Source organism: Mesocricetus auratus, unplaced genomic scaffold, assembly GCF_017639785.1.
Source record: "Mesocricetus auratus isolate SY011 unplaced genomic scaffold, BCM_Maur_2.0 Super-Scaffold_100009, whole genome shotgun sequence".
Taxonomy (NCBI): Eukaryota; Metazoa; Chordata; class Mammalia; order Rodentia; family Cricetidae; genus Mesocricetus; species Mesocricetus auratus.
The window spans coordinates 65,686,295-65,698,264 of NW_024429193.1; positions in this window are offsets into that span (position 1 = coordinate 65,686,295).

Consider the following 11,970-nt stretch of genomic DNA (forward strand, 5'->3'; position numbering starts at 1 on the left):
GCTTGCACTTGCATTATCATATGTTCCGAATTGTCTGTTTTTACTGTACATGCGTAGTTTTCTACTCATAGAGAAACACAACAGTCTAGTTATGGAAAGCAAAATGCACCATCTTCCTATTGCCATTCCTCGGCATGTAAGCATTCAGTTAGTGCATCTTTGGATCATATCATGTTAGAATGTTTGGTTTTTTTAAAATGTTTTTTTAACCACAGGATGTAGTTCAGTGGTAGAGCACATGGCCAGTATGTGGGATGTCCTAGGTTTAAGCTCCTATAGCTGAGAAACAAAATGATTGTGGGGTTGCTGATCTCTGTCTGTCTGTCTGTCTGTCTCTGAGGCAGGGCTTCTCTGTGTAGCTTTGGAGCCTGTCCTGGAACTCTGTAGATCAGGCTGGCCTCGAACTCACACTCACAGAGATCCACCTGCCTCTGCCTCCCGAGTGCTAGGATTAAAGGCCTGTGCCACCACACTGGACCCTTGAGTTTCATTTTTAAGTATGACAGGTTTCCAGCACTTTCTGAATGTTCCTAAATTACTCCTGCCATTTGGGTATGTGTTTCTTCGACGTGTCATTTTCAGCATTGATGATTATAAAATCAAAATATTGATCAACTCTGAAAAGCATTGAAGATGCTGAAGTCCTTTGGTATCAAATATTCATTCCAGATTGAATTATTTATGCAAAACCGAGCAAATCCATCTCATTACCATGTAAATTTACTTTTGATCAGTTTTCAAAAAATATTTGTTAATTTTTTGTGTATGTGTGTGGGTGCGCATGTGCTGTGGCATGCCCACAGAGGATGGAGGACAGCTGTGGGACTGAGTTTCCTTTGACAGTGTGAGACCTGGGCATTGAACTCAGGTTGTGAAACTCAGCAGTAAATGCTCCTACCTGCTGAGTCACCTCAGAGGCCTGGATTTCAGCCTCAATAAACGGTTCAGTGGGTGAAAGTGCCTGCCATGCAAATCCAGCAACTGGAGTTTGGTCCCCAGAGCCCACTGGGGAACAGGAAGACTGGCTCCCTGATCCTGTCCTCTGACTCCCACGTGCTTGCTGTAGGAAGAACGAACGCATCTGCATCTCAGGTGCACCACACACAATAAGAAGAAGAAATCTTTAGGAAATATAAAAAATAAAACTATATATGTACCAAAGAGTTGATTTTAAAATAAGCTTCTTTATGAGTCCTTGACTTTGTTCTAATCTGTTTCATTTCATTTTCTCAAGACAGGGTTTCTCTGTGTAGCTAGCATAGCTGTCCTGAACTCACTCTGTAGACCAGGATGGCCTGCAACTCTGCCTCTGCCTCCTGAGTGCTGGGATTAAAGATGCACGCCACCACCACCGGGCTCCTGTAAAGGGTCCAGCCAAAAAAACACACCTTGAGCAGAGTCAAAGAAACACACTTTGTCTCTGGAATCAGAGCCAGTGAAAGAAATACATCCTGGCCCTAAAACTAGAGCCAAACGGCTAAAAAGCATCAGAGAAAGAAACATACTTGCCCTGAAACCAGAGCCAAATCTGACCCTAAACCTGTGCAGAAAACTAACCAATCCCTGAGCAGGAGATCTAGCCATCCTAAACTCAGGGATTGAAATCTGACCATCCCCACCTGGAAACCACCCCGCCCCCAAGCCCTATATAAACCCTGTGTCTGTTCTGCTTGTGGCTGTTCCCGCTGCCCAGCTGTTCTCTGCACTCCTGGCAGAGGGCAGCCACTCTCCTGGATTCTTCCCTCCCAATAAATCTCTTGAATGAGGTTTGGTGAGACCTTCTTTGCCTGGAGCAGACAACCCAGAGCAGAATGGAGCAGGGCTGTAACGCTTTTTGCTGGGGAAACCTTCCCTGGTGAACTAAAGTTGTTACACTCTCCACTCTCCAGGGTACTGGAGGCTAACTGTAACAACTTTGCCAGAGAAACCCTCTCCTGCTGGGGCAGAGCTGATACACTGGGGAAGCCTCTCCCTCAATCAGGACCGTAAGCTGCTATGCTTACTGTGACCCGCCCTATTCCTTGGCTCCCGAGTGCCTGAATACCTTTCTATCCAAGCTGTAACACTCAGTATTCTTTGGCTCCAGAGTGCCATAATCCATCCCTGTCCATTCCATCCTAGCTGTTGAAATGCTTACAGCTACTTTTTTGATTTATAGTCTCATTTAACATACCTATTTGTGCTGGTTAGTTTTATGTCAGTTTGACACAAGCAAGGAGTCGTTTAGGAAGAGGAAACCTCAATTTAAAAAGTGCCCTCAGCCGGGCGTTGGTGGCGCACGCCTTTAATCCCAGCACTCGGGAGGCAGAGGCAGGAGGATCTCTGTGAGTTCGAGGCCAGCCTGGTCTACAGAGTGAGTTCCAGGACAGCCTCCAAAGCCACAGAGAAACCCTGTCTCAAAAAACAAAAACAAAAAAAAAAGTGCCCTCACCAAGCCATGTGGAGGTGGCACACACCTTCAATCCCAGCACTCAGGAGGCCGAGGCAAGCAGATCTCTGAATTGGAGGCCAGCCCGGTCTACAGAAAGAGTTCCAGGTCAGCCAGGATACACAGAGAAGCCCTGCCTTGAAAAACAAACAAACAAAAAATTTCCTCACCAAATCAGTCTGTGTTGCAAGCCTATGTGGGTCAGTTTCTTGATTGATAATTGATATGGGAGGGTCCAGCCCATTGTGGGTGTTGTCATCCCTGAGCTGGTGTCCTGGGTGCTACAAGAAAGCAGGCTGAGTAAGTCAGCAGCACCCTCCATGGCCTCTGTGTCAGCCCCTGCCCCCGGGTTCCTGTTCTGCTTGAATTCCTGTCTGTCTTCCCTCAGTGATGGGCAGTTACCTGGAACTGTGAGTGAAACAAATCCTTTCCTCCCCAAGTTGTTTATGGCCGTGGGGTTTAACCACAGCAGTAGAAATCTAGCAAAGACACCTATGTAACTGGAACCACGTACAGTTTTGTACGATTTTCTTAGACAAAAAAGGATTTTCAAATGGAAAGTTTAGATGTGGTAATTCCCATCATATATATATCATACTCAAGGTCTCTGCTTGGAGCTGCAGGTCGGGCTTCCCAGGCCTTGTCCTCAGGCCAACCATTGTGTAGAAGTATGTGGAGATTAAGAGTTGTTCACGGTTTGGGGCACTGAAGAGGTAACTCAACAGTTAACGGTACTGGCTGCTCTTGCAGAGGACCCAGGTTTGGTTCCCCGTATTTACATGGCAGCTCACAGGCATCTGTAACTCCAGTTTTATCAAATTTAATGACCTCTTCTGACCTCTGCAGGCATTGCATGCCTGAGGGACACATAAACTCCCTTTCACATAAAATAAAAATAAATAGCCGGGCGGTGGTGGCGCATGCGTTTAATCCCAGCACTCGGGAGGCAGAGGCAGGCGGATCTTTGTGAGTTCGAGGCCGGGCTGGACCAATAGCCTCCGAAACAATACAGAGAAACCTTGTCTCGAAAAACCAAAAAAAAAAAAAAAAAAATCAGCTGGGTGCCTTTAATCCCAGCACTAGGGAGGCAGGGCAGGTAGATCTCTGAGTTTGAGGCCAGCCTGGTCTACAGTGTGAGTTCAAGGACAGCCAGGGTTATGCACAGAAACCCTGTCTCAAAAACAAAAACAAAACAAAAAAGTAACATAATTTTTTTAACTTATAAGTTGTTCACAAGATCTGTGTTACTTTTCTTTGTTGCTAGTAGCCTATCCCTCCCCCCCCACACCTATGTTACTTTTCTTTGTTGCTTGTAACACAGTGGCTTAAATAACACATCTTATTTTGTGGTTCTTCAGGTTAGACTTCTGATGTGCATCCCACTGGGCGAAAGCCAGGCTGCCATCAGGGCTGACACAAAGGGGCCAGAATGGAAGGATCACATTCCTTGCCTTTTCCAGCTTCTTCAGGGCCCCTCCTTCCTTGACTGGTGGGCCCTCTTCTCTAACTGGCAGCTCATCATTCCATGTTGCTTTAAACTCACTTAGCCTTCCATTTTTAAAAATCCTCTTTTCTGCCCCCCCCTCCATTTTTTCAAGGACCACCTGATTACATTGACCCCATCGAGAGAATTTATTTCAAGGTAAATTGCTTAGCACCCCCCACTGGGCCCTACCTCTTAGAGCCTCTGCTACCTCCCAGGCCCATGAAGGTCCAGGAGATAAACCACATCAAACCGTTGCAAGCCCATGTTGCCTGTCAGACATTGTTAAGAACTTCCTGGCCTGCATGCCCTCTCGTCAGCCAGTTACACCCAGACTTTAGTCCTGCTTGCTCCTCCGTCTTCCACAGATTGCTCTGGTTTTGCTGTCAGTCCTGTTGCAGGAAACAGGCTAAATGTTTCCTTGGTGTGATTTTATTGCTACTGTTGTAACTCGGGTGGGAAGTGGGTAAAGTCCTAGACTTGGAGATGAGGCATCCATAGTCCCAAGAGTTCAAGTCTCTCAGCCAAAGACAAACACCATTAGAGTAGTCAGCTAGTTGAGCCTACGTCCGATTGTCCCTAAGTCCTACGTTCTTTACCTTGTACCGAACCACACAATTGATTAGACATGGAGACAACTTACCATGATAACAAGGGAACCCCCTGTGTTTTATTTGACAAAGGGAAGAAAATAGGGTGTGGGGGGAAGTTTCGTGGAGAGGTGGCTCAGTGGTAAGAGCACTGACTACTCTTCCAGAAGACTGGGGTTTAATTCTCCAAAACGCACATGCTGGCTCGCTACCATCTGCAACTCCAGTTCCAGGGAATCCAACACCCTATTCTGGCCTTTGCTGTCATGAGGCCTGCACACGGTGCACAGAAATACATGCAGATAAAACATACACATAAAATAATATTTTTAAAAGAGAAGAAAATAGTATTGGACACTGAGAATTAAATAATTCACTTTGAACCATTAAATCATAATCAAAGAGGCAAGTTGGTGACCTTAGCACCTGACAGAAGTTGCTTTTCCTGTCCTTCCTAAGAAGGCTGACACAACTCAGTCCTTGTCTGTGAAACAGGCAGAAGAGCCCTTGGGCTCTGTTCCTTCAGTAGCTCAGAATGTCCAGGTGTGGAACTGCTTCCTCTGCCACCTGTCTCTCTAGGATACTTACTCCTAATGAAGACACAAGAATGTTGAGGGTTTTTAAAGCGTGTTCATATGTATGTGTTTGTATGTGTGCTGTGTGTGTGAGTGCTATGGCTTGCGTGTGGAAGACAGAAGACAACTTTCAGGAGCTGGTTTTCTCCTTCCACTGTCGGTCTGGGATTGAACTCATGTCAGCAGGCTTTAATGGCGAGCACTTCCCCCACCGAGGTCTCCCAAATAGAGGACTTTGGATCAGAGCTGCAGGATGGTCTATAACTTACAGCAATAATGTGGTTATCCCAACTCTCTTTCTTTCTCTTTTTAGAACACTTTTCAACTGCTAACATATTTTGTTTGTTTTGAGACAGAGTCTCTCTACAGAGCCCTCACCCTCACTCAGGAGACCAGGCGGACCTTGCCTGCCTCTGCCTCCTTAGTACTGGATTAAAGCTGTGCACCACCACTCCCTGGCACCATCTATTAACTCTTTTTTAAGTTATGGTGTATTTGTATGCCATAAAATTCACCTTTAGAAATGTGCAGTTTGGAGGCTGGCGAGGTGGCTCAGTGGTTAAGCGCATGCACTGCTTTTGCAAAAGACTCTTAATTTGGGTCTCAGCTCCCAGGTGAATCAGCTACAACTCCAGCTGTAGGGGGAGCTGATGCCATCCTCTGGCCTCTGAGGGTACTGCATCCTCATTCATTGTCTTGCTGGATAAAACACCATGGCCATGACAATTTGTAGAAGAAAGGGTTTATTTGGGACTTACTGTACCAAAGAGCTAGATACCCATCGTCACCATGGTGGGGAGCATGCAGCAGGCAGACATGGTGATGAAGCAGCAGCTGGAGGCAGAGAGAGCTCTAATGGTGTCGGGAGGCTTTTGAAACCTCAAAGCCAGTGACACACCTCCTCCAACAAGGCCACACCTCCTAATCCTTCCCAAACAACCCCAACGGGGGACCAAGTATTTAAATGCCTGAGACTTATGGGGCCTCTCATTCAAACCACCACGTGCACATATGCATACATATATATACAGGCATACACATGATTAGAAATAAAATATTTAATGTACAGTTTGGTGGTTTTTAAAAATGTATTCACAAGAAGTAATATATTCATAAGCTTCACCAAAACATTTTATTAATTCAAAAATAAGCCTTGGACCATCAACAGTCCCTTCTCTCTTCCTCCACGCCCCTAGCAAGGCCTCCAGTCTACTCTCTGTGCACACAGGAATCACCTTTCAAGTGTGTTTAAGAGTTTGGGTTACTCTGGAATCTTCACAGAAATGTATCAGACAATTTGCAGAACTGTGTTCTTCCACTTTTTGTGTGTTTTAGGGGTCATCTGTGGAGTGGTGAAACCCACCCCTCATTCCTGCTTATGGATGAACAGTATTACATTGTATGGATAGATTTCACTTGGTATGCCTTTCAGAGGAGCATGTAGGTCATTTCCCGTGTTTGGTTATTATGAATAATGTGAACATTACTGTGTAACTTTAAACATTTAAGATGTTCTGTGTGTGAGTGTTTTGCCTGCATGTATGTATTTGTAGCACATGCATGCCTGGTGCCCTTGAGGTCAGAAGAGGGAATAATATCTCCTGAAACTGGAGGTATGGGTTGCATGAACTGTCTTGTGGGTGCTGGGAGTTGGTGCCTCTTGAGCAGTGAGTGCTTTTAACTCTGACTTTCTGGATCACGCGGCGATTCCATGCTTAACTTTGCAAATTCTCCTTCCCTAAATGGTGTGCATCCATGTACATGTGTGCTCACATATGTGTGTGTACATGTGTGTACAAGTGCATGCCTGTACCATTTATATGACCAGCAGCAGATAACGAGATTTCTTCCTTACCCAAGCTTACTCTTGACTGTGTATTAATATTAATAATATTACTGTTGTAAAACATGTTTCCTTCTGCCTCAGGTAAAAAAGCTACTTCTTGCAAGATGGTGGTGGCGCACGCCTTTAATCCCAGCACTCGGGAGGCAGAGGCAGGTGGATCTCTGTGAGTTCAAGGCCAGCCTGGTCTACAGAGTGAGTGCCAGGACAACCATGGGTATACACACACACACACACACACACACACACACACACACACACACACAATCCTGTCTTGAAAAACAAAACAAAATTTTAAAGCTACTTTCCAGGGAAGCTGGGTAGGAATCCTTCCAAGGTACAACAGCGTTAGGATCCTTTATTGTATGTTCAATCAATTTTATTTCTCTTCCTCACCCCCTTCCTCTGTATTTATCTTTCTCCCCCTCCCTAATTAGAGCCTTCCTGTTTTCCTCATACCCCATCAGATCATTTCTCTTCTTTTCAAGAGGCCTAAGAAAAATATGGGGAGATTCAATGAATTCAACCGTTAGCCTAGTGTAATAGTCTTAAGTTCTCAGATCTGGAAAAATACACAATATTAATTAAATATATACAGTGTGTTATCTAGGGTTACAACTTCTTGTGTCAAGCTTTCCCTCCCTAGCTAACCGTTCCCACTCTGTCCTGGCTCTCTGAATGCTCCGATAGCTGCCCATCTTGCTCCCCCAGATCCTGGATCCTGTCTCCCTGCTCTGAGGGAACATAGGAGTTACAGGTGGGCCACCCACCAAGCACTCCAACCACTGAGCCATCTCCCTGCCCAAGATGACTACACTTAACTGCCAAAGAGTCAGGAGCAAAGCAAAGATATCCACTACTCAGAGAAGGTTATATTTGGCACTCAAGAGAAGAGCAAAATGGAAACAACCACAGGGACTCATGCAGAACATTTTAACTATTCCCATTGAGAGAAATGATGGCGCTGTTTTCTCAGATGCTCTAAGATACCCTAAATATATCCTTTAGAAAATTAACATTGAAATTTTAATTTTAAATTTCTCCCTCTCGATTTCTCGATTTCCCTCTAGCATCCTCTCCCCTTCCTGTGCCCCCCTCTGTGTGTGTGTGTGTGTGTGTGTGTGTGTGTATAACTTTCAGGAGTCAGTTTTCGCCTTCTACCATGTGGGTCCTGGGGATTGAACTCTGAACTCAGGTTGTCAGGCTTGGCGGCAAGCACTTTTACCCATTGAGTATTCTCCCAAGCCTCCTTTGGAAATTTAGAGAACCTGGGACATCACCTTCCACGTGGGACTCCTTGAAAGTATTTTGGTTTCAATTAGTTACACCGGTGAACCGCCAGTCAGAGTTCATGTAATGGGTCCATTTGCAGACCGTGGTCAATTCATTGTTCAGATTGGCAGAGTTTATAGAGAAGAAAACTACAGCTTTCACAGCAAGGTTAAGGAGAATCTGTGGATGAAATAGCTTCCAGGGACAGATCTTCGCGGAGTGTGAGGCTGGCGTCACACGGTGTGATTACTAGTGGTGGGTGGAGAGGGGTATAGCTGAGCTGAGACGGTGGGCACAGAATGGGAGTCCTGCTGTTTGCTAGGCTAGAACTGGTTTCTGCTGGGCTGTCTGATTCTCTATGTTCTAGCTGAAGCGGGCGACCTCAGTGGTAGCATTATCATGGGGAAAAGCTATTGTTGCCCTCACAGGTTTCTAGTGGTCGATGTCACTATCATAGATGCTATCTTGGCCATGTGTTCAGTCACATTTGGGGTCCATGCTTTGACTCTGCTTTTTTTTTTTGTGTGTGTGTGCTTGCTTGGACAAAACAAGCTTAAGTTATTTTTGAGACAGCTACTGAAATTTACCTATCGGTAAGAAATTATTGTCCACTTTCTCAGTTTGACAATGACATGTGTCAACAGGAGAGATGTCTTTTCCAAGGCACTACTGAAGTATGTAAGGGTTAGCGCAATATCTGAGGTTCACTTTAAGATCCCTCCAGTGAGTGTCGTTGGAGAGGAGAAGTTACAGCAAAATGGTGGTGTTGTGAAGCTTGGGGACAGGTGGTCTGGGAACCTGTGTGTGCTTAGGGCTTGTACCTGGGTGTGGGACCTCAGAGCCACACAGTGTACACAGCTTAAGCAGGAGAGGGAGTGGCTTGCACTCGGCTCAAGTGTGATCTACCTTGCTCAAGCACTGCTGTCCAGCTGTGAATTATTGCTGGCTTAATGAACAGAGAGCATAGTGCACGCAGTGGGTTGCTGTGACCTCTGACCTGTCTGGCACAGCATCAGCGCTGATGGATGGCTTCTGGTGGTGGCTGGCAGCAGCACGTTGCTAACTGAGCTTCCCTGACACGTGGAGCAGACTGTGAGTTCACCCATCAGTGGATGTGCTGGGCTCAGATTTTGGTGGGAGGAGATTTCTATTCTGTTTATCTGCATCTTTTAACAGTTCTTCAGTTAAACACTTAATGTCTGTAATGTAAAAAACCTTAGTAGTTTATTTTCATTATTTAAAATGAGATATAAATGAATTCCCATGGGGCACAAGGCAATTCTAGCTTTTTGTACCAAGCCTTCTGCCAAATCTATAAACAATGAAAAAAATTTAAGTACTCAAACTATTAAGGAGTATTAGGGAAACAAATGTTGTTTAGGGCATGTCCTGGGTATTTGTTTTATTTTATTTTTGTCAACTTGACACAAGCAAGAGTCACCAGGAAAGAGGACCCTCAGCTAGGGAAATGTCTCTATCAGATTGGCTTTAGGCAAGCATGTGGGGCATTTTAAAAAAAATTAAGATCGACATGGGGGGGCACCCAGCTGAGCAAGCACGGGGAGCAAGCCAAAAAACAGCAGCCCTCCCTGGACTCAGTTTCTGTCTCCAGGTTCCTGCCCTACTTCCAGCCAAATAAACCCTGTCCTCCCGAGTTGCTTTTGGTCATGGTGTTTATCCCACGAACAGAAAGCCAACTACGCAGAGCATGTCTTCTGACGTGGGGGATGCCTAATCATAGCTATCAACAGTAGCGGTGTCATTTTGTGGGTGAAAAGGGGCAGCAGGGTTTTGCTTTGTCTTGTATTCTGGAGTGTGTTGGAGGAAAGGAGGCTTGAGGGTTTTCCTCTTACTCTCAAACACATTTTCCAGAATCGGTGCTTCTCGGTCCTGCTGAGCAGTGGCTTCTGACCTGGGTGCACTGCTGAGCGCTGGCTTCTGACCTGGGCGGTCACCCAAGCAGTGTGGCTTCTGACCTTGGGCCGGCTGTATAACTGACACATCTGACCTCGGTCGGACAGTAAAGTCGTCTAGGGATATTGGGTTCGCTTTTAGGGCCTCCCTATGTAGCTTAGGCTGACCTTGAACCTCTGCCTCGGGGATGCTGGGATTACAGATGAATTTATCGTGCTCGGGTGAAGTTTTAAAAGAATTAATGCTTTAGTCGCACTCCTAGTTCTGATTTTGTTTTTCTGGGATGGTCTAGGCATTTCATTGGCTATTAAAAAGGAGAGAAATAGTGATTTTTTTCCATCTGAATCTTGTCAGCAGCCAGAATTAAGAACCATCGTTAGGAGCTGGAGAGAAGGCTCAGCAGTTAAAAGCCCTGGATGCCCTTACAGAGGTCCACAGTTGGATTCCCAGCACCCACGCAGCAGCTCACAACTGAAACTCTAGTCACAGGGGATCTGAGGCCCCTTCTGGTCTCTTGGGCACTGCATGCACACAGTGAATGACAACATGCAGGCAAAACACCCACACACATAAAAAATGAGAGTTAATAAATCTTGTTTGAGCTGGGTGGTAGCGGTGCACCCACTGAGCCTTTAATCCCAGCACTCGGGAGGCAGAGGCAGGAAGATCTCTGTGAGTTGGATACCAGCCTGGTCTACAGAGTGAGTTCCAGGACAGTCTCCAAAGCCACAGAGAAACCCTGTCTCGAAAAACAAAAAACAAAACAAAACAAAACTTGTCTGAAAAGTTATAAGGAATCATATTATTGTCTACTTACATAGAATTACATACAATGCAGATATGATATACATATGTATATAATATACATATACAGTTTAAAAGAAATATATATAAACATTATATGGACAGACTGAGGAAGTTGTATTTAGGAATACACACATACATACATATGTTTTAATATTTTTAATTTGGTTTTTCGAGACAGGGTTTCTTTGTGTAGCCTTGGCTGTCCTAAAACTAGCTCTGTAGACCAGGCTGGCTTTGAACTCACAGAGATCCACTTGCCTCTACCTCCCAAATGCGGGATTAAAGGCATTCAATACCACCACCCAGCTTATGTTTTAGTTTTTAAAAAATCAATAAGAAAAAAATTAATACAGAGTAAGTGTTGGCAATCTTTCTGTACAAGTCAACAGTGAATATTTTAATTTTATGCTCTCAGTGCCATCTGTTTCTGTGGGTAGTATAGAATACAGGCTGGAGTGAAAGTATCACAGACAACAAATAACGAAAATGTGTAGCTATGTTCCAATAAGCTTTACTTGCCAAACAAAAAGGCAGTGTCTCACTGTGTAGCCCTGGCTGGCCTCCGGGATGACAGGCATATGCACCATGCTGGTCACGCTATGGTTTTAACGATAAAATGGAAAGAATGGACTTGGAAGCCCTCAAGCACAAATCCTAACTGTAGCCTGGCTGTGTAATCTGAGGGAGGTCGCTGAAGCTCTTATCCTTATTTTTATGCGTCATCCCGATGAGGACCATAATAATGTACTCATCACAGGGTGGCTATGATGACTGCACAATAAAGAATATGTAAGCTCAAGCCAGGCAGTGGTGGCACACACTTTTAATCCCAGCGCTGGGGAGGACTCGGGAGGCAGAGGCAGGTGGATCTCTGAGTTTGAGGCCAGCCTGGTCTACAGAGCTACACAGAGAAACCCTGTCTCAGAGAGAGAGAGAGAGAGAGAGAGAGAGAGAGAGAGAGAGAGAGAGAGAGAATGAATATGTAAGCTCTTCTTAAACAGAAAATGTAGAATTGTCCTTGCAGACTGCTTGTTGCTCTGCACCTCACAGATTCGTGT